Consider the following 17,550-nt stretch of genomic DNA (forward strand, 5'->3'; position numbering starts at 1 on the left):
GGAACTAGCTCTTGTAGACCAGGCTGGTCTCGAACTCACAGAGATCCGCCTGCCTCTGCCTCCCGAGTGCTGGGATTAAAGGCCTGCGCCACCACCGCACGGCACCACTGCCCTTTCTTGAGCCCACTCTGGTTCACTGTTGTGATCCTCACACTCACCCCTTTGACCCTAGGCCCTTGGCACACCTTGCTTTTCATAGCCCCTCCCCTGGAACTCCACTGTCCTTCAGGCCACAGAGAAAGCAGCCCTCCTCCCTTCCCTCCCTCCCCAGACTCGATAACCCGATATTCAGAGGCCCACGTGAGGTGTCACCTTTGTGGACTGACCAAGGTACAGCAGGGAACATCCAGCAAGGCCGGCTCTGGCTGACCCATCCCACAGGGCAGGTCACTGACCCTGCCACTATTGCCTGCATCTACCCACATGTCCCCCTGGCCCTTCTCCTTACCCCCCTGCTCGTAAATATGCAGGAGTTCACTGAAGCATGCCTTAGGCTGGCTTGTCTCCCTGTGCAACCTTGGAGAGCATTCATCGGAGCTAAATGAAGTAATGTTTGCTGCTCCCCCACCCTACCCGCACCTTCCCATGAAGCTTCAGGCCTTCACACACCTACCCTGACACTTCCACCCTCAGCAGAAAGACTCAAAGACAAGCCATGTGTAGGAGCTGGGGGCTGATGTGACAATGGCAAACCAGTGTGGCCAGGAATGCCCTCTCTCAGGCAGTGAAAATGACTCGGGCAGTACAGCAAAGAAGCCACTGAACCAGCCTGTTCAGGAATCGACTATTCACGTTTAAACTGTGTGTCAGTGTTCGGCCAGGTGATAAGTGAAAATAAAGTCAATTCTGATACTTGAGGCAGGAGAACATCTACAAGGGGTAGCTCAGATTGCATCCATAGTGAGTGTTGGGTCAGATGGGACGGGTGAACCAGCCTTGGCCATGGATAGACAGGCCCAGGTCCCCACCATGCTGTCACTGACCCCTTGGTATCCTCTCTGCCCCCTCCTGTGCCCTGTCTTCTGCCTTCACCCAGTGGGCAAACTCTGCCTACCAGTCTGTTCACGTGTGTTCACGTGCAACCTTGGGCACCCTTCCCACCTGCCTTAGGGATTCTCCAACAGGAGAACATGCCAGGACTTCTTTAATGAGTCTGTGATTGACACTTGGCTGGTGGCCCACATTGGGCCTCCATACAGTGCATAGCTTCTCACAGCCGTCACCAAAAGTTTGTGTGTGTGTGTCAAATGCCTAGCCAGGCACACAGACCATGATTGGCTGTCTCCAAGCCTCATGGTTAACTGGTGACCTCCTAGAGGACCTATGACTATCATACGTACTGGGGACTGATGTCACCTTGATCAGCAGCTTCCTGTCCTCAAATTCACCCCACTCTGTGGTTTCCTGCTGTTTGGTCTCAGAGACATTTATTCTGAAAATTCTGAAATCTCACAGGAAAGGCTGGCCTATGGAGGAAGTGGCTGCAGTTAGACCAGCTGGGTGGGCATCCGTCCATCCGCTCCCCAGCGCTCCCCCTCAAAGGAGCCCAATGGGACAGAGGCACTGGCATACTAAGGACAGCAGCAGCAGGAAGCTTGAGCTGCCTTGGGGTTGTAGAACAAATGCTGTGAGCCCTGGGGACAGTCTGACAGGGAAAGCAGAACCACAGTGGGAGCCTGGCCAGGCACCCAAGTGAGGAGGCACTGCCCTGGCCCCCGGGAGTGCCAGCCTGTTCAGGCCCAGCATCTAGGGCCTGTTATTAAGTTTCCAGGAATCTTGGTGACTCGGTTGTTACACCTGCTATTAAGGATTAAATGGTATGAACTAGAAATCCACACATTCATAAAGATGAGACAGGCCTGCTGGTCCTGTCCACTATCCCCCTGCCTGAGTGCGCCAGGTCTCAGGGCTGTACGTCTTGGAGTAACAATGTCCAGTTGGTCATGGAATCTCTGTTCCACTCTGTCCTTCAGAACCTCCAAGTGTCACTCTGGTCATGTGAACCCAGCGGTGGAGGTTACACCACAAGAAGCAGTACACTATACAGCTTTCTTCATCACCCCAAAACTGGTTCTTGCTTTTCTAAAGCTTCGTTGATTTTTATTTATTGTTGAAGAACAGCACGTGTGTGTAGGTCAGAGGACAATTTCAGGAGTCAGTTCTCACCCTCCACCGTGTAGGTCTCACCCAGTGATGAAACTCAGGTCGCCAGGTTTGGCCACAGGCACCTTTGCCACTGAGCTATCTTGCTGGTCCTGAGAAGCTGATTTGCCAGAACCCAACTCCTGGCCCCTCTCATCCTATTCTTCAACCTCTTGCCATGACTGCCTTGATCAAATGCAACCAGAGAACAAGCTTGCGTAGTACTTGGGCATGGGGTTCCCCAGGGCTCAGTCTCCTAGGACTCGAAGAGAGCCATGAAGGAGTTAGGTGTCGGGGAAGCTGGTGGAGCATGTCTGGCAAGCAGCTTCTGCCCCTGGAGTGTACCCCCTTGCCAGGCAGCAGCACTATGGGACCTAGGGACTGGCGTGGACCTTCTTGGAGGTGTGGCTGCTCTGCTCATGTGACAGACACTACCAGCCCATGTGCTGTCTGCCTTCAAAAACAATGATGTTCTGCTCAGGCGGTGGTGGTGCAGCCTTTAATCCCAGCACTCAGGAGGCTGAGGCAGGCGGATCTCTGTGAGTTTGAGGTCAACCTGGCTAGTTCCAGGACAGCCAGGACTGTTACACAGAGGGAAAAACAAAAAAAACAAACAAAAAAAGATGTTCTCCTTGAAGAAACAGACCTTCATTTTGGATTCTTCGTCCCTTCCTGAATGGGTTTTGGGTGACCAGGGGCTGTGGGAGCTCAGGCATCAGGATCCTGGGGGCTGCGGGAAGCTACTGTGGCCTTCAGCTAGGGCTTGGGATTCAGTGGGTGTGGAGCTGGTTTGCGTCTCTCATGTGCTGCTGATGTGAACAGGGACCCACAGTCAGGACTAACCTACCTGCTCCAGCCCACTCTCCTGACGGTCAGAGGCTTTGTGACATTGCACCACCCAGGACAGAGGGGTGACCAAGGGTGTGGCTCCCTGTGGAGTGCGGTGATCCTGTGAGCCACAATGCACGCTGACTACAAAGCCAAGTGAAACTGTGCACGTCACCCTGACCAGGACCATGGCTGAGTCAGTATTTCAAGGATGTTCTAGGCCTGGAATGTCAAAGGCACTTTCCTGAGAACAGAAAGTTGGGGCCTTGAGGCCTGTCTGTCTGCAGAAACCAGAAACTCAGGGGCAAAGTCATGGCGGGGAGGGAAACAAGAAGTCAGAAGTCAGGGCAGAAAAGGCCAGGCCCAAGCTAAGGATGAGTCCGGATATCAGGCAGGGTCAGCCAGCCCCAAAGGATCTGCCCCTCAAAGCTCAGTGTGGGATTCGAGAAAAGAGCCATGTGCCAAGGGAATGTTCTGGTCTCTCTGGCCCCATTTTACTCCAGCACTGAGAGGAAGCACCGACAAACTGGGGATACACATCAGGAAGAGGTTAAAAACCAAAGTGAGGGCCTGATGGAAGTCCTCCAAGGGGGCCAGGCATGCCCTCCCCAAATGCGGTGGGGTCACAGAGATACCCGCGCTTCACCCCATGGAGCTCACGCCTCACCTTCTTGGCCCCCTTCTCCTGACAAGGACCCAGAGGAGGCTTGCACTTGAGAGTGGGCAAAGGGACACATGATGCCATCTGTGCCTCAGCCCAAAGCTGCCTGCAGAAATAGCTGTGCAAGGAGTGTGGCCCACGTCTCCCCAGCTGACACCAGACTTTGCACCGCAGAAGAAAGGAGGAACTGGACCACTCTGAGAAGCGGAGAGAGTCTCCTACTCTGGGCCACAATGCTATGACCTTGGATCCCACTAACAGCCTGCTCTAGACCTGAGACACCACTGCCAGCCCACACAGCTCCATACACACACGAAGATGCACACTCCCACATGCATGCAGCATACACCCATGCATTGACAAACATGCACACAAGCACATACAATGTGCACATGGAACTCTCCGGAAAAGCTCTCCAGAGGAAAGCTTCCACTTCCTCCTGAGAAAGGAAGTAGCCGTGACCTTGAGGCTTCCTTGGGACAGTTGCCAAAGTTCATGACCCAATCAACCTCTTCCTCTCCAGTCTTCAAAATGTACGTGGAGATACATTTTGCTTGGCAGCCTTTGCTTTCCTCCTCTCTGTCTCCTGGTCCTAGCCTCCTCGTTGCTCTTCCTCAGGCTGTTCCTAGCATGGCCAGCCTGGCCAGCCTGGCCAGCCTGGGTATCTTCCCATGCTTACGTGGGCAGTCACCACCAACAGGTCCCCAGCACAGCAAAGTACCAGGTCTTTGAGTCAGTGGAAGTGGGAGCTTTAGGCCATTGCGAAGAGCGGGTGGCTGTCACTCAAGTGGAGCACACAGGGCTGAATTTGATCCTGAGTAACCCTGTCCCTGCTTAGACCTCAGCTTCTCCTCCCAGGAAGTGAGGTGTCATCTCCCTGTGAGTCTAGATGCCCTATGCCCAGAATTTTGTACCCTGCCATTAGCAGGCAAAGTATGGGGCTCAGCAAGCTCAGAACCCCCAAGGTGAGGGCATAAGGTGAGAGATCTTATTTTGTCCTTGGCTGGGGAGATGGGGACTGTCCTATTGACAAGGTAGAGGATGATGTCCACACATAGGAAGGAGGTCATGGAGGTCTGGAGTTGACCCAGAATCCTTGACAGCAGCAAGCAGGCCTGGCCTGGATCACACACTGATGGCAGCAGAGCCAGACGGGCAAGTGGTGTCTGACCTTCATGCCTGGGTATCTTCTCCATGAACGGGGAATGGACTGCAGAAGAGGATGTGTGGACCACAGCTCCTCTCCAACCCCGACGGCGAGGCTGCCCCCACCTTCTACCCATGTACCAACTGTGCACAGCCTCCAAGCTTGCCCAGGCCCGACTGGGCCGCTGGCATGCCTTTGTAGAAAGCCACGGCAGCCAAGGCTGCAGGACAGGACAGACTTGCCAGCACACTAGGCTAAAGAAAAGCAGGCCAAAATCCTGGGCCTGCCTGATCCTGCCTAGCGGGGCCGTGTCAGTAGGGCAGGGGGTTCCGCTACTCAGCCAAGGCCCCTTGCTCCCACAGTGTCTTAACTCATGCTCAGCAGGGTGTCCCTGCTTAAAGATGGGTGTGTCCCTGATCCCCAAGGGGACCTTGCAGAGTGGCCTCCATCGTGAACAGTCATGAAGGTGTGGCGGCAATGATGCTGGAGATGACGGCAACGACTTAGAAACCTTTGTGACTGTATGGCTTCTACCCAGAATGTGAACCATCCTTCCAGACCAAGAACACCCTCAAGGAGTCTGGAGAGGGAGCTGCAGAGCCGGGGCAGCCAGCCTCCCCTCCCCCGACAAATCCACCCACCTCAGGTTTCATCCCATTTGGCAGCCAGTCTTGGTGGTGATCCTGTTGTCCAGTCTAGTTTTCTCGGCTTCATCCCAGTGGCTCCTTCTCTAAGTCACGAGTCACCCTGGTCTGAACCAGTGGGGCACTTCTAGGCCACTTAAGAGATTCTTGCCAGTGTGGTATGAGGACCAGGCCATGCCAGGATCACAACCAGGCGGAGTCCAAGCCCTGGGAAGCATAGCCAGTCACAGACTTTCTCCAGAGTGGCAAGAATAAGCCATCTCTCAGCTCCACCCAGGCCCCTTCTCGTCACCCTGGTGGGCCTGGGAGGGCCTTGTGCCCATCTCTTTGCCATTAAAGCAGGCACCCACACTATTACAAGCTCCATGCTCCGCCATGTCCTAGACTTATGTACAGCTGGACAGGTAGACAGGCTTCACAACAGCCCCCATGACTCAACTTGAGCTCTCTTATGCTCTCGTCCTCTCCTGCTTTGGCCTGCAGCACGGGTGTCCTCCTGCCCACACCGCCCCATTAGAGTCATGCCTGTCCTACGGACTTCTCTACTCATCTGCAGCCTGTGGTCAGCTGCCACTAGTGGAGTCCACACCACAGGAGTCCAGGGTGGCCACTAATCTGGGCTTTTCTTTTGGGACACCGGTGGCTCAACACATTGTAGGACACTATTGCCGCTCATGCTTGACTTTGTAATCCGTCCCCAAGTGCACCAGTGCAAACCCCATCACCTTCTCGCCGGCCAGCTCTGGTGCCATCCCCACCTCCCAGGGCCAGCCCCCGCATCCAGGCAGCCCAGAAACATCAAGGATGTTTTCCAGCCTTGGAATCCCTGCCAGCCTCAGACTTCCTCAGGCAATCTGCCTAGCCCCAGCGGGGGCTTGTCATAGAGTGGCTGCCCTGTCTTCCCTCTGCCCAGCTCCACAGCCCACCTCTGCCCTGCCACAGAACCTCCCCAGGGCTTCCAGCCAACCCACCCACTCTACCTCCCAGCTCTCTTTCCAAAGCTCCCTTTTGTTGTTTTTTATCATCCCTGACACACAACACTTAGGCAAGACACACTTGTTGGCTCGCACAGTCTCCTTTGACAAATGGAAGCCAGCTGGGTCCATTTGGGATTTGCCGGTAGGTGACTTGGCATGAGCCCAAGGCACAGGCAGCTGGAAGATGCCACACCTGGGGCTGTCCCTGCTCATCCCAGCAGGAGAAGCAGAGATTTACCCAGGGAAGTGTGCCCAGGCAGCATACACGAGGCTGGGACAGAGAGCAGCAGAATGCAGAGTGCCCACCTCACTCAAGAAAGCCTTGAGCGTTGAGGCTGGGTCTCTAGGTCACATCCTGTGGACCATCATCAGGCACTACTGAGCTGGAAGTTGTCCAGGACAGCAGGGATGCCTGGGAGGCAGCAGGGTCTAAGTGGGGAAGAGTATGAAGGGCTAGGCCTCTTTTTTTTTTTTTTCTTGTGTAGCTCTGGCTATCTCAGAACTCACTATGTAGACCAGGGTGGTCTCAAACTCACAGATCTGCCTGCCTCTTCCGAGTACTGAGATTAAAGGCGTGTGCTACCACCACCTGACTGAGATAGCCTCTCTTGCTTCCCACATCCTGTCACAGGAGCCTTGAAGCCCAGAGCCACCCTCCTGGGCCATTCCCATGCTTGGTATCGAAGCTCTTCTGTAGAGAAGAGAAAGGCCCAAAGCTAATGCCAACCCTCTCTGTGGCCTTCGGCAGGTGGCCTTACCTGCCCTAGAAAGAAGGTCTGTGGAGTTTACAGAGTCCGATAAAGGCAACAAACAACAGACTTTATTAACTACTGCACATAGGACCAAAACAAGAAGGGGACCAATGGGCAGCAGTTGTGTGGGCCGGAGAGCAAACAGTTCGATGGCCCAGCTTCCTGGAACTCCCTGAGCAATGAACTTGAGCAGGTCATGACTTGTTAGCTGGGAGTGGACGTGGGAAGATGTTGGTCAGACAGCCAGGAGCCTAAGATCTGCAGACCCCTCCTTTGCAGAGTGCCTGGGTCCTCATCCCCCAACAACCACTGTCCCCTCTGATGACTCACACATAGCAAGGGAGGCGGGAGGCCTGTGCTGAAACTCCAGGCCTGGAGGCAGACGCCTCGTCCAACAGAGTTCCTTCCCATGGCCAGGACAAGGAGCTATCATCCTAGGGCCTCACCCATGTCCCCAGAGTGGCTCGGTCAGGCAGCTGTCACTCTTTTGCAGTTTGTCAAAGACTGAGGCCTGAGGTGGAGGTCTCACCCTGGATAGCTGTGACTCTCAAGTGTGATCAAGCATCAGAACTGTCAAGAAGGCTTGGAGCAGTGTAAGTGGCTGGGCTTCCCTGGGCCCAGCTAACCTGCTGGGAGCCGGTAATCCTGGCAAGCCTGGGTTGACAGGGTTAGGTGTTTGGAATGGCAGGCCACTCAGTGAGTCAGAAGGGGCTGAGCAGAAGGGAGGGGTCTCTACCCTCTGCTGAGGACCTACAGGGTGACAGCTAGAAACCCGCCACGGTGGGCAGCAGGCATTGCTCTCCCCACCTTGCAGATGAAGACACGGAGACTCGGAGAAGTAGGCGTCTCTAGCAAGACCAGAGCCAAGATGGAGCCCAGCGTCTCTGACTTCTCAGACAACTCTTTTGACTCCTTGTGACTAGAACAAGGCTATCCTTCCTGGAGGAAGGCTCTCAGGGTAGCTGCAGGGCTGTCTTCATCTTTGGCCAATTAAAAATTATTGCCAAAGATTTAATCATAGGAGTCAACCAGGTCATGTAATGTGACATCAGTAGGGTCAACCGTGCTCCAGAATGTTCTAGCAGTCAACAAGAAAAGCCGGAAAGCCACAAGACCTATAGGGATGTATAGAATGCTTGTCTAGCACACATGCAACCTGGGTTCCCTCCCCAGAATTGCAAAACAGGCATGGTGGTAGGAGCCTGTGATCCCAGTACTTTGGGAGGTGGAGAGAGGAGGATCGGAAGCTCAAGGTTCTCCTTGGGGGGGGGGGAGGGGATCCACAGCAAGTCAAAGCCAGCCTGGGCTACACTGGGGGGGGGGGGGAAGGAGTGAGGGTCAGAGGAGCAAGTCTCACTCATTAATACAATGAACATTTGATTATTTGCTGGACAGGTGAGACCCTTGGCATGCATGAATCTAAATGAAGGACAGAAAATGCTTGTCTGGCCAAATTGCTTTTTGCCTTTCCTTTAAAAAAATCTTTTTAGGCTTGGTGGCACAGTCCTGTGATCTCAGCTACTAGAGAGGCTGAGGCAGGAGGATTCCAAGTTCAAGGCTAGCTTGGGCAACTTAGTGAAACCCTATCTCAAAATATAAAGTTTGATAAGAAGGCTGGCTATGTGGCTCAGTGGTGGGGCCCTTGTCCAGCCTGGTGAGACAGACCCTGGGTTCCATGCTCATACTGAACAAGTCAAAGCCAAAGCCACCTGTCTAGGAGCCTGGGCACCAGCAGTCCCTCCAGCTGCTCTCCTTCCCTCTTTGATCTGTGGGACCCGATATCAATGCAGTTTCATGATCTCTTCTCATTCCTGTGGCAAACACAGCCTGCTGCCTCTGCCACTCTGCTTACATTTTTTTTTTTTTTTTTTTTTTTGGTTTTTCGAGACAGGGTTTCTCTGTGGCTTTGGAGCCTGTCCTGGCACTAGCTCTGTAGACCAGGCTGGTCTCGAACTCACAGAGATCCACCTGCCTCTGCCTCCCGAGTGCTGGGATTAAAGGCGTGCGCCACCATCGCCCGGCTTCTGCTTACATTTTTAAGAGCTGCAAGATCCTGGCATCTGGGCACAGCCAGTGGTGACTGCCCTGTTCCCAGTAGGTAGCTGAGGAAGGGGTGTGCAGTGTTTGCTCTCAGTGGTGTGACTGTGGCTCCCTGTGGATCAGTGAGTGCCCTTTCTGATGGGGACTGCCCAGAATAATGAGAACCCAGGATGGATTTAAGCTTTCCGCTGAGTGAACTCATTGTCAGGAAAACCAAGCAGTTCCTGGGACTTCCCCCGAGGCCCTTGAGTGACCATGACCTTGCTGTCCAGCTGGCCTAGCTCACAGAAAAAATGCCTTTCTTTTAGGCCCCATGACTTCCTGTGGTTGGCAAGGAGGTGGACCACAGGGGGAGGGGTCTGGTATATGTGTGACCATCATCCCAGTGACTGCTAACCTGTAGTTCTTCCTTAGACCCAGGCCTGAGGTAGGAGGACCCTGGAGCATCAGAGAATGGGCTCTGGGTTCTAATAGCGCTGCCCCAGCTAAGCTGTGGTGCCCAGGGAGTCTCAATGTACCTCTGAATCTGTCTGTGGGACTTCAAGGAGCATGACTGGAGCGGTCTCCCATCTCCTAGGTGGCATAGACCACAAAGGTGAAGCCTCTTGCCTGAGGTCACGTGACTTGAACAAATGGACCCAGAATCCTGAAGCCACAGTGAAGGCTTATGCTTGCCTGGGCTGGACCCTTGTACTCTCGCTGCCTTCCAGACACTAGAGCAAATATTCTCACTCTCCTGCAGATTGTCCTCTCGCTGTTTAAGGGAAAGAGGAAGGAACCAGGCAAATAGAGGAAGCCGCAGCTGCAAGGCCCTGGAGCCTCCCAGCTTCCTCCCTGTGTGCCTAGTCCCCTGGGGCTTATCCTCTCTCCTAAATCCCCATCTTCAGCAATCTCCCTACAGGCCCACAGTGCTGACCCCTAAGTAGGCTGGCACAGGCAGGCACTGGCCATCCACACTGGGTCCCGGGTGTCGCATGGCAGACAGGCATTAGTGAAAGGCCCTCACCCCACTCTGACTCGGGAAGTTCCCCTGGGCTTCTTTATCTGTAAACAAGTCATTGCTAAATACCTGGCCACCTCGGAACTGCAGAAGAGACTTAATGAATTTGAGGATCAAGGCCATGGACATTGTGAGCCTGAACAAATATTAGTTGTGTGTCCTGTGTCAGAAGGGCCTGGGCTGTTGGTGCCAGAGCCCTAGCCTAGGCGGGGGGTCATGGACCCAGCTCTGTCCCAACTGAGGCTTCCAATTGCTCAGGGCCTCAGTTTCTTCACTGGGAATTAAGTAGACTGATCCACCACTGTTGGGCTGGTGTGCAGATGGACCCACCTGGAGCCCACCAGGAGTGTGGCCGCTAGCGAGTGAGCACAGTTCTGCTCACCGGCCTGAGGAACTGGACACTTGCCTACCTGAGCCTCTATCTCTCCTTTATTCTGGTGCTTCTCGACCTTTAACTCAGTTCCCCATGTGTGGTGACCCCCCACAGTCGTAAAATTATTCCATGGCTACTTCATAGCTGTAATTTTGCTACTGCTATGAGTCGTAATGTAAATCTCTGATATGCAGAGCCCCATGGTGGTCGCAACCCACAGGTTGAGAATCACTGCTTTATTCCCTGCCAGCCTTTTCTGGGAGCCACCCAGCTCTGCTGCCAGTCACTCTGTATGTTGTGACCCTAGGCTTGAGATGGCCTTCTCTGAGTAGCAGCCTTGTGTAAGAGCTTCTACTCACAACACCTGGTTCCTGGGAACAAGAAGGGATGAAGCTGGGTGGAGAGAGGATCTGCTGGGTGGTTCTGGGATAGGCCAGGGGGAGAGAAATAGTGATAGTCTTCAGGAGTATTGAGAGCAGGTCCAAGCCCCTCACCCACACCAGGCCCTTCCCCCAGCTCACACCCGTTGCCCTTGGCAACCTAGGAAGCTCTATGGTGACTGCAGCAGTGTCAGGGAAACTGAGTCCCAGAAGTCACTCTGCCCAGCCCCTTGTCATGTTCCAAGGGGCTCACACTCCTGGTTAGTGGATCCTCGAACTGACCAGGTGTCAGGCTCCTGCCACCCCAGCTCTGACCGAGGCCAGTGATGTCTGAAGTGCCTGCAGAGGACCCCAGAGCGGGAGAGATGCTCTGAGGGAAACAGGGATGAGGCGTCCTCAGAGACTCCACCTTTGTGCAAACGTCTCCTTTACTGATTCTATGTGAGCTTGTTCCTGTGGCTCTGGGGGTGGGAGCCAGGCCCCCAGTGTGCTGGGCAAGCATTGTATTGCTGAGCCTACAACCCCAACATTCCCTGTTGGCGCTGACGTGTGTGATCCACGGGGCTCGGATGCACTCAGTGGTTGACGTAGGCTTAGCATCTGCAAAGCCATGGATTTGATCCGCAGCCTTGAAAAAAATCATGAAGTCAGTGTAAAAATTATGAGTGACACTTTACCCTACTGGTGGGCGGGGTTGGTGCGAGCATGCACACGCGTGTACAGGTGCGAGACCAGAGGCCATCAGACGTCTTCATCACTCTCCACCTTGTTTTTTGAGGCAGAATCTCTCACTGAGCCTGGAGCTCGGCATTTCATCAAGCCTGACCCACCAGCAAGTGCCCCCAGGATCCACCTGTCTTTGCTACCACGGCGCTGGGATTGCAGGTACGTGACACCAAGGAGAGTTTTTACATGGATGCCATGGAATTGATCTTAGGTCCTCTGGCGTGTACAGCGAGCCAGCTCCCACGTCTTTTCCACCCTGTGTCTATGCCCTCTTTAGGCTGTCATTGCCTTATGCACATTTTATAGCCAGAGTTGCAGAACAGAAGACAAGAACCCTGAACAAGGTGATTCTCAGCCTCCCCGCTCCTAAGCTTTTGTGTAAGCCGGCCTCTCAGGATGCACCTGGCCTGAAGGCTCATTTCTTAGGAGTCTGGAGTTGGTGTGGCTCTGCTGGCAAGCCTGCTTGCTTTCCCAAGTAGGGAGGACCTTTAGGGACCCAGATACTCCCAGGAGCTCTGAGGAGCAGCCCACTCCTGTCAGCCTGCTGACTACGCAGGTCCCCTCTGAACCCTCAGTGCCCTTTGGTCTGCTTTCTCTGGCATCTGTATCTATCTTCATCTCGCTGGTTCTACTGCTGATAACTGCTGGACAGGTAAACAAGGAAGGAGGAGAAAGTCCACAGAGTGCCCATCAGCCAACTCCAGTAAGGGGCCAGGACCATGGGCGGGGCTAGGGCCATGGGCGGGGCCAGCCTGGAGAAAGGCCAGTCAGTCTCACTTTCCTGGCTTTCCAGTCCCTAGCCCCTGGCCCCCTCCAGTCTCCCCCTTGGCAACCGAGGCTCTAAACTAGGAGTCCCGATCCTGGGTACATGTTCTCTCTGCCTTGGTTTCCATATCCAAAAGCATGGACAAGCTGTAGCCAAGCCCTGTGGGGTATGAAAGAAGAGATAGTGGGGGGAGGGAGGTGGGGAGGGGGAAGGGGTGGCAATGCAGCCAGACCCAGTGGCACACCTGTGGCCTGCAACTGTGCCCTCAGGATCTCTCACTGAGTTCAGAGTCCCACTCCGGGTCCTGGTGTGTGGGAGGTACCCTTTGAGTCTGTAGAGGTGTGGAGAGAGGGTTCCCTCACCCCAGGTCACGAAGCACCCTGCACTGAGCTGAGGCCTGTAGCAGGGACTCCCTGAAGCGTCCATGACCTGATCCAGTGTGCCCTAGGTAAACGAAGTCCCCGAGGGGAGTGTCTCACCAGAAGAGTTCAGCCCAGGGTGGCTCCCACTCAGGTTGAGGAAAGTTGCCAGACCGAGTGCAAATGGGAAATGTACACTGTGTTCCCTTGTTAAAAAAATGACCAGGGATTTTAAGGAAGACACCAGAACATTAAACCAAGATTAAGATCACAGGGCCCTAAGCAAAAATCACAGCTCAGGATCCCCCCAGGGGAGGAGGCCAGATAGGAGCCTCCAAGAACTGATACCTGGGCTGTGAGCTATAGGTACCTAGCCTCTCTCCTAAACCCAGGTCAGCAGCTAACCTTGCTCACCCCACCACTGTCTCCTACCTATTCACTCAGGATGGCTTCCATCTTCACCCACCCCCTGCAAGAGGTGCCCTGGGCCAGGCTGTGGTTTGACCCTGTGTACTACTTGGGGAGCAACAGACTCTCCCATTGAGACTGCTAGTTCAAAGGAGGGCTCAGAGATGTGTGTGTGTGTGTGTGTGTGTGTGTGTGTGTGTGTGTGTGTGTGTGTGTAGCAGTATTGGGGGTTGAATCCAGGACTTTCTGTTACTGAGCCATCTCCCATCTCTGAGCCCAGATTTGAACATACATAGTGAGGCATGCAGGGTTATGTGGAGGGACCTTTTTTTTAATCGTACTAGGGCTTGAACCTAGGGCCTCGTGCAATGCTAGGCACAGGTTTTACTGAACTGTTCCCCCAGGCCTACAAGCAGCATTTTGAATGATAATTTTTTTTAATGCAGGAAAAACAGAATATCAAAGTTTTAAATAAAAATGTGTGCTAGCAGCCAAGATTCTCCCACTGGAGGCTGTCCTGCAAGGTGGGACCCTGTCTCTCTTCACAACTGAAGGTTTCTTTATCTGGTGTTTGTATTGCTCTTTTTTTTTTTTTTTTTTTAAGAAAATTGCATCAAAGTACCACTTTCTTGATTAGCGAGTGTTTGGAGTCTCTCAAAGTTGGTTCTTAGAGCAAGAGCCTGACACCCACCTGAGTCCTGGTGGCAGAGGACCATGAGGGAGACAGCTGATAATGACAGAAACAGGTAATGGCTGCCAAAGTCTGTGCAGTGACCTAAGCCCCGCCCAGTTTTCTTCTGTAGGGCAAATCCTGAACACCTGTGTAGAGAGTGCTACTCCAGACCCGGTATGCAGCAAGCAATGCCACCCGAGGACTCAGGTGCCATCCAGAGAGCTCAAGAGCAGTTCTGCAGATGATGTGACCTCCTACAGGAAGGGACATCTATGGGGACCAGGGAAATGGTGGCATGACCCCTGACCCCCACACACACCAACCCAGGAAGGAATCAGACTGAACCCCAGTTTTCAGATGGGGAAACTGAGCTTTGTCCAGAACCTCCAACCAGGAAGTTGCAAAGTGTGGACTGCAGGGGTCAGGCTGATGCCTGAGGGTTTTTTCTGCACGCCCCCCCCCACACACACACAAAAGCTGGGGTGGAAGCCAGCTGGAAGAGCTGCCTTCTGTACTCCAGGGGCCAAGAGGCCAGTCATTTCAATCGCACATGGCAAAGTTGTCCCTCCCATAGGGAAGAGACCAAGTGATCTCTTTCAAGGATCACTAGTTCCTCCTTTAGGCAGAGCCCAGGACCGGGGGTGGGGTGGAGGGGGCTGACCAGCAGGGTCCCTTTAAGGCTGGCCAGGGGCAAGTTCATTCACCCAGGGGCCCCTGCTGACTCATGCTTATGAAAGTGATTTTCCTGGCCCCGCCTCTGCCTCCGCCTCCTCCCAGCCCCGTAGTGAAATACCCCTGCTAGCCTTGGGCCTCTCGCAGCCTCTGGGATCCCCAGGGCTAATGGGCATCCTGCTCCCGCAGCTGGGCACCGTGACCAAGTTCCTCTGAGTGTCCTGCCAACCCAGGCTCATCAGGTCCCTCCAGCTACTGTCTATCAGGTGAGTGAGTGGCCCGGGCAAGGCTGCGAGTGGGAAGTGATAGCCGTGGGGCAGAGGTAGCCAGACTGGAGCTGGGCAGTAAGTAGTCTGGTCCCTGAGCAGGACTCTGGGTGTCCTCCCTGCTCCTCCCAGCCATGGCCAGGTCCCTCGGCCCCTCTCCCCAACAACCCCAAGTCCAACGGCCTCATCCAGCCCACGGAATAGCTGTTCTGGCAGGAAGAAGAGTGATTAGCCTTGCTCCTTGACCACCGCGTCTACAGCCTAATGAGGTGCTGGGTCCTGTGTACCAGGCACAGATGGGCACAGCCAAGGATTCCCTGGCACTCGGCTTATGGAAGGTGCCAGGAGAAAGTAGTGGGCCTGGGAAGTGGGGCATCAGGAATCTTGGGCTCAGGTGGGGCGGGCACGTGGAATAAGTGTTCTTTGTGACTAAGGCCAGGTAATCCTTGGCTGCCTGCAAACTTCCTCACGCCCCAGGGCTTTGTGTCACTGGCTGCTGTCACTGTTACTTGTTGCTTTGTTTGGGAACGGAGAGGAAGGGGACCAAACTAGGCTGTGAGACCCAGACAAGATGCCTCCCTCCACCCCACCTCAGTTTCTTTCTCTGTGTAGGATAAGAAACCTCAGCTCTTGGGTGTCTTAGAGGCCAGTGGCACATGACCCCAACCCTCCCCAGTGTGACAATTTCATAACCTCAGAAATATCTGCAGTGTGACAACCAGGACAGTTATCACCACTTCTGAAAAATTCTACTTTTCATTTTTATGTGCATGAGTGCATGAACTCATACCTGTGGAGGTCAGAGGTCGATGCCCTGCTACTTCCTCAATCACTGTCCTTTTTTTTCCCTTTTATTTTTTATTTATTTATTTATCTTGGTTTGTTTTCAAGACAGGGTTTCTCTGTGTAGCCCTGGCTGTCCTGGAACTTGCTGTGTAGACCAGGCTGGCCCTGGTTAGAACTTAGATGGGAAACCACCTTATTTTTTTATTCTTAAAAAAAAAAAAAAAAACAAGAGAGAGAAAGCATATGTAGAGGTCAGACAACAACCCTCAGAGGTCAGGAGTCTGTTTTCTCTTTCCATCTTTATGTGGGTCCTAGGGACCAAAACAGGTCACCACCCTGATGCAACAAGTTACCTGTTGAGCCATTTCCCTGGCTCTCCTGGACTGAACCTGGAGCACATTGATTCGGCTAGCTGGCCAGTGTTCTCCAGGGTGCCTCCCTCCAGATCTGGGATTATAGGCACCTGCTTTTTACAGGAGTATGAGGAATCAGAACTCAGGTCTTCCTGGTGTGGGGCAAGCGCTGTACCCGCTGAGCCATCTCCCTGGCCCCTCAAACCGGCAACTTATAGTGTTAACTTTTCTGGCAGCATTGCCCAGCCAGAGGGGCTCAGAAAGATTCCATCACATTAAAAGCGGGTTATTCTAAACTGGGGGAGGGGGGGCTCACTCCTGTAGTCTGAGCACGTGGGGGTGCAGGCAGGAGGATCAAGGGTTCAAGGCCATCAAAACCAGGCGTCCTTTTCCAGTTCTACAAACTAAAGCCTGTGGGTGGAGCTGAAACAGGGAGAAGCTGCTTTGCTTTACAGATCTGTAGCTGGTGTTTGTGGGTGGTTGTGAGGGTGAGCGCCTTAGAGGATGTGACCTCCGGGGTCCAGGCCCACTGGTGACCTCATGTGTATGGCATCCCATTGCTCCAGGTGAAGCATCTGCCAGCTGTGCTGGAAAGGGACCTGGTCTTGGGGTGCAAAGTCCTCCAGTGTATTAGCCCGTCCTACTTCCTGTGGAGCAACTTGGGCATCCCTTGGATCTGGCCTATGTGGAAAGGGCCTCCTGCTGGCACCTATGAGGGGCTGTATGCTGGGGTATTGCAGCGAAGGAAGGAGTGGGTACCTTGGGTCTCTGGGGATAGTTGGCATGCTCTTTTCAGGGGTGTTGGGATGTCTGGTAGGGTTCTGCCCACAGGGATCCAAATTTAGTTCTGTTATCTGCTTGCTCTGAAACTTTGGGAGCATGGCTTCCCCCTGGAGCCTCAGTCTCCACATCTGAGAAGTGGGTTGTCATGAGGACTAGAGGAGCCGATACATAGGAAACACCCCACCAGGATGTTGCCCTCTGTTGTTGCTGCTGCTTCTGGGGAGACTGAAGACAGGAGGGGGAACCCCAGTCCCTTTGATGTACTCTGAGTGCACTGGGGAGGGGACTGCCCTCCACGAGCTGTAGCCTGAGTCCCCAAGGCTCTAAGCATCTATAGTCAGTGAGAAACTGACCCTATAGCAGGCCACTGGGGCCAGAATCTGCAGCAGAGCAAAGGGGACAGCCACACACTCCAGGAACCTCCGGCCCCCTCTACCTGCCAGGAGCACAGACGGGGTTCTAGAGTGGGCTGCCCCCCCTCAAGTCCAGTTCAGCTGACAGAAGGGGGGACAGGCTCCTGGCAGCAAGCTCTCTAGGCCCAGCCTCTCTGTTGGTAAATTGGTAGCTACAGAAAGAGCACTTTTAACACCCAGATAAATATTATAAGCATAAACTCGTGTGTGTAGAGGGTTTGAACCTCAAGTGCCAACAGCTCTACAGAAGTCTGGCAAGCCAGGAGGTGGTGGCGCACGCCTTTAATCCCAGCACTCGGGAGACAGAAGCAGATGGATCTCTATGAGTTTGAGGCCAGCCTGGTCTACAGAGCTAGTGCCAGGACAGGCCCCAATGCTACAGAGAAACCCTATCTCAAAAA

The 17,550-nt window shown here is 54.0% G+C and overlaps 2 protein-coding genes across 2 annotated transcripts in view; both read left to right on the forward strand.

Annotated features, from left to right (window-relative positions):
• Positions 1 to 13,943, forward strand: part of Mlycd (malonyl-CoA decarboxylase) — a 36,641-nt gene extending 22,698 nt beyond the window's left edge. Inside the window, exons 8-9 of the transcript XR_003376845.1 lie at positions 11,727 to 11,829; positions 13,808 to 13,943. The gene's annotated coding sequence lies outside the window, so the exon portion shown is untranslated. The remainder of the gene's footprint in view (positions 1 to 11,726; positions 11,830 to 13,807) is intronic.
• A 754-nt stretch (positions 13,944 to 14,697) lies between these two features.
• Osgin1 (oxidative stress induced growth inhibitor 1) overlaps positions 14,698 to 17,550 on the forward strand; it is an 8,944-nt gene continuing 6,091 nt past the window's right edge. Inside the window, exon 1 of the mRNA XM_005345745.2 lies at positions 14,698 to 14,814. The gene's annotated coding sequence lies outside the window, so the exon portion shown is untranslated. The remainder of the gene's footprint in view (positions 14,815 to 17,550) is intronic.

This window comes from Microtus ochrogaster, chromosome 4, assembly GCF_000317375.1.
Source record: "Microtus ochrogaster isolate Prairie Vole_2 chromosome 4, MicOch1.0, whole genome shotgun sequence".
Classification (NCBI taxonomy): domain Eukaryota; kingdom Metazoa; phylum Chordata; class Mammalia; order Rodentia; family Cricetidae; genus Microtus; species Microtus ochrogaster.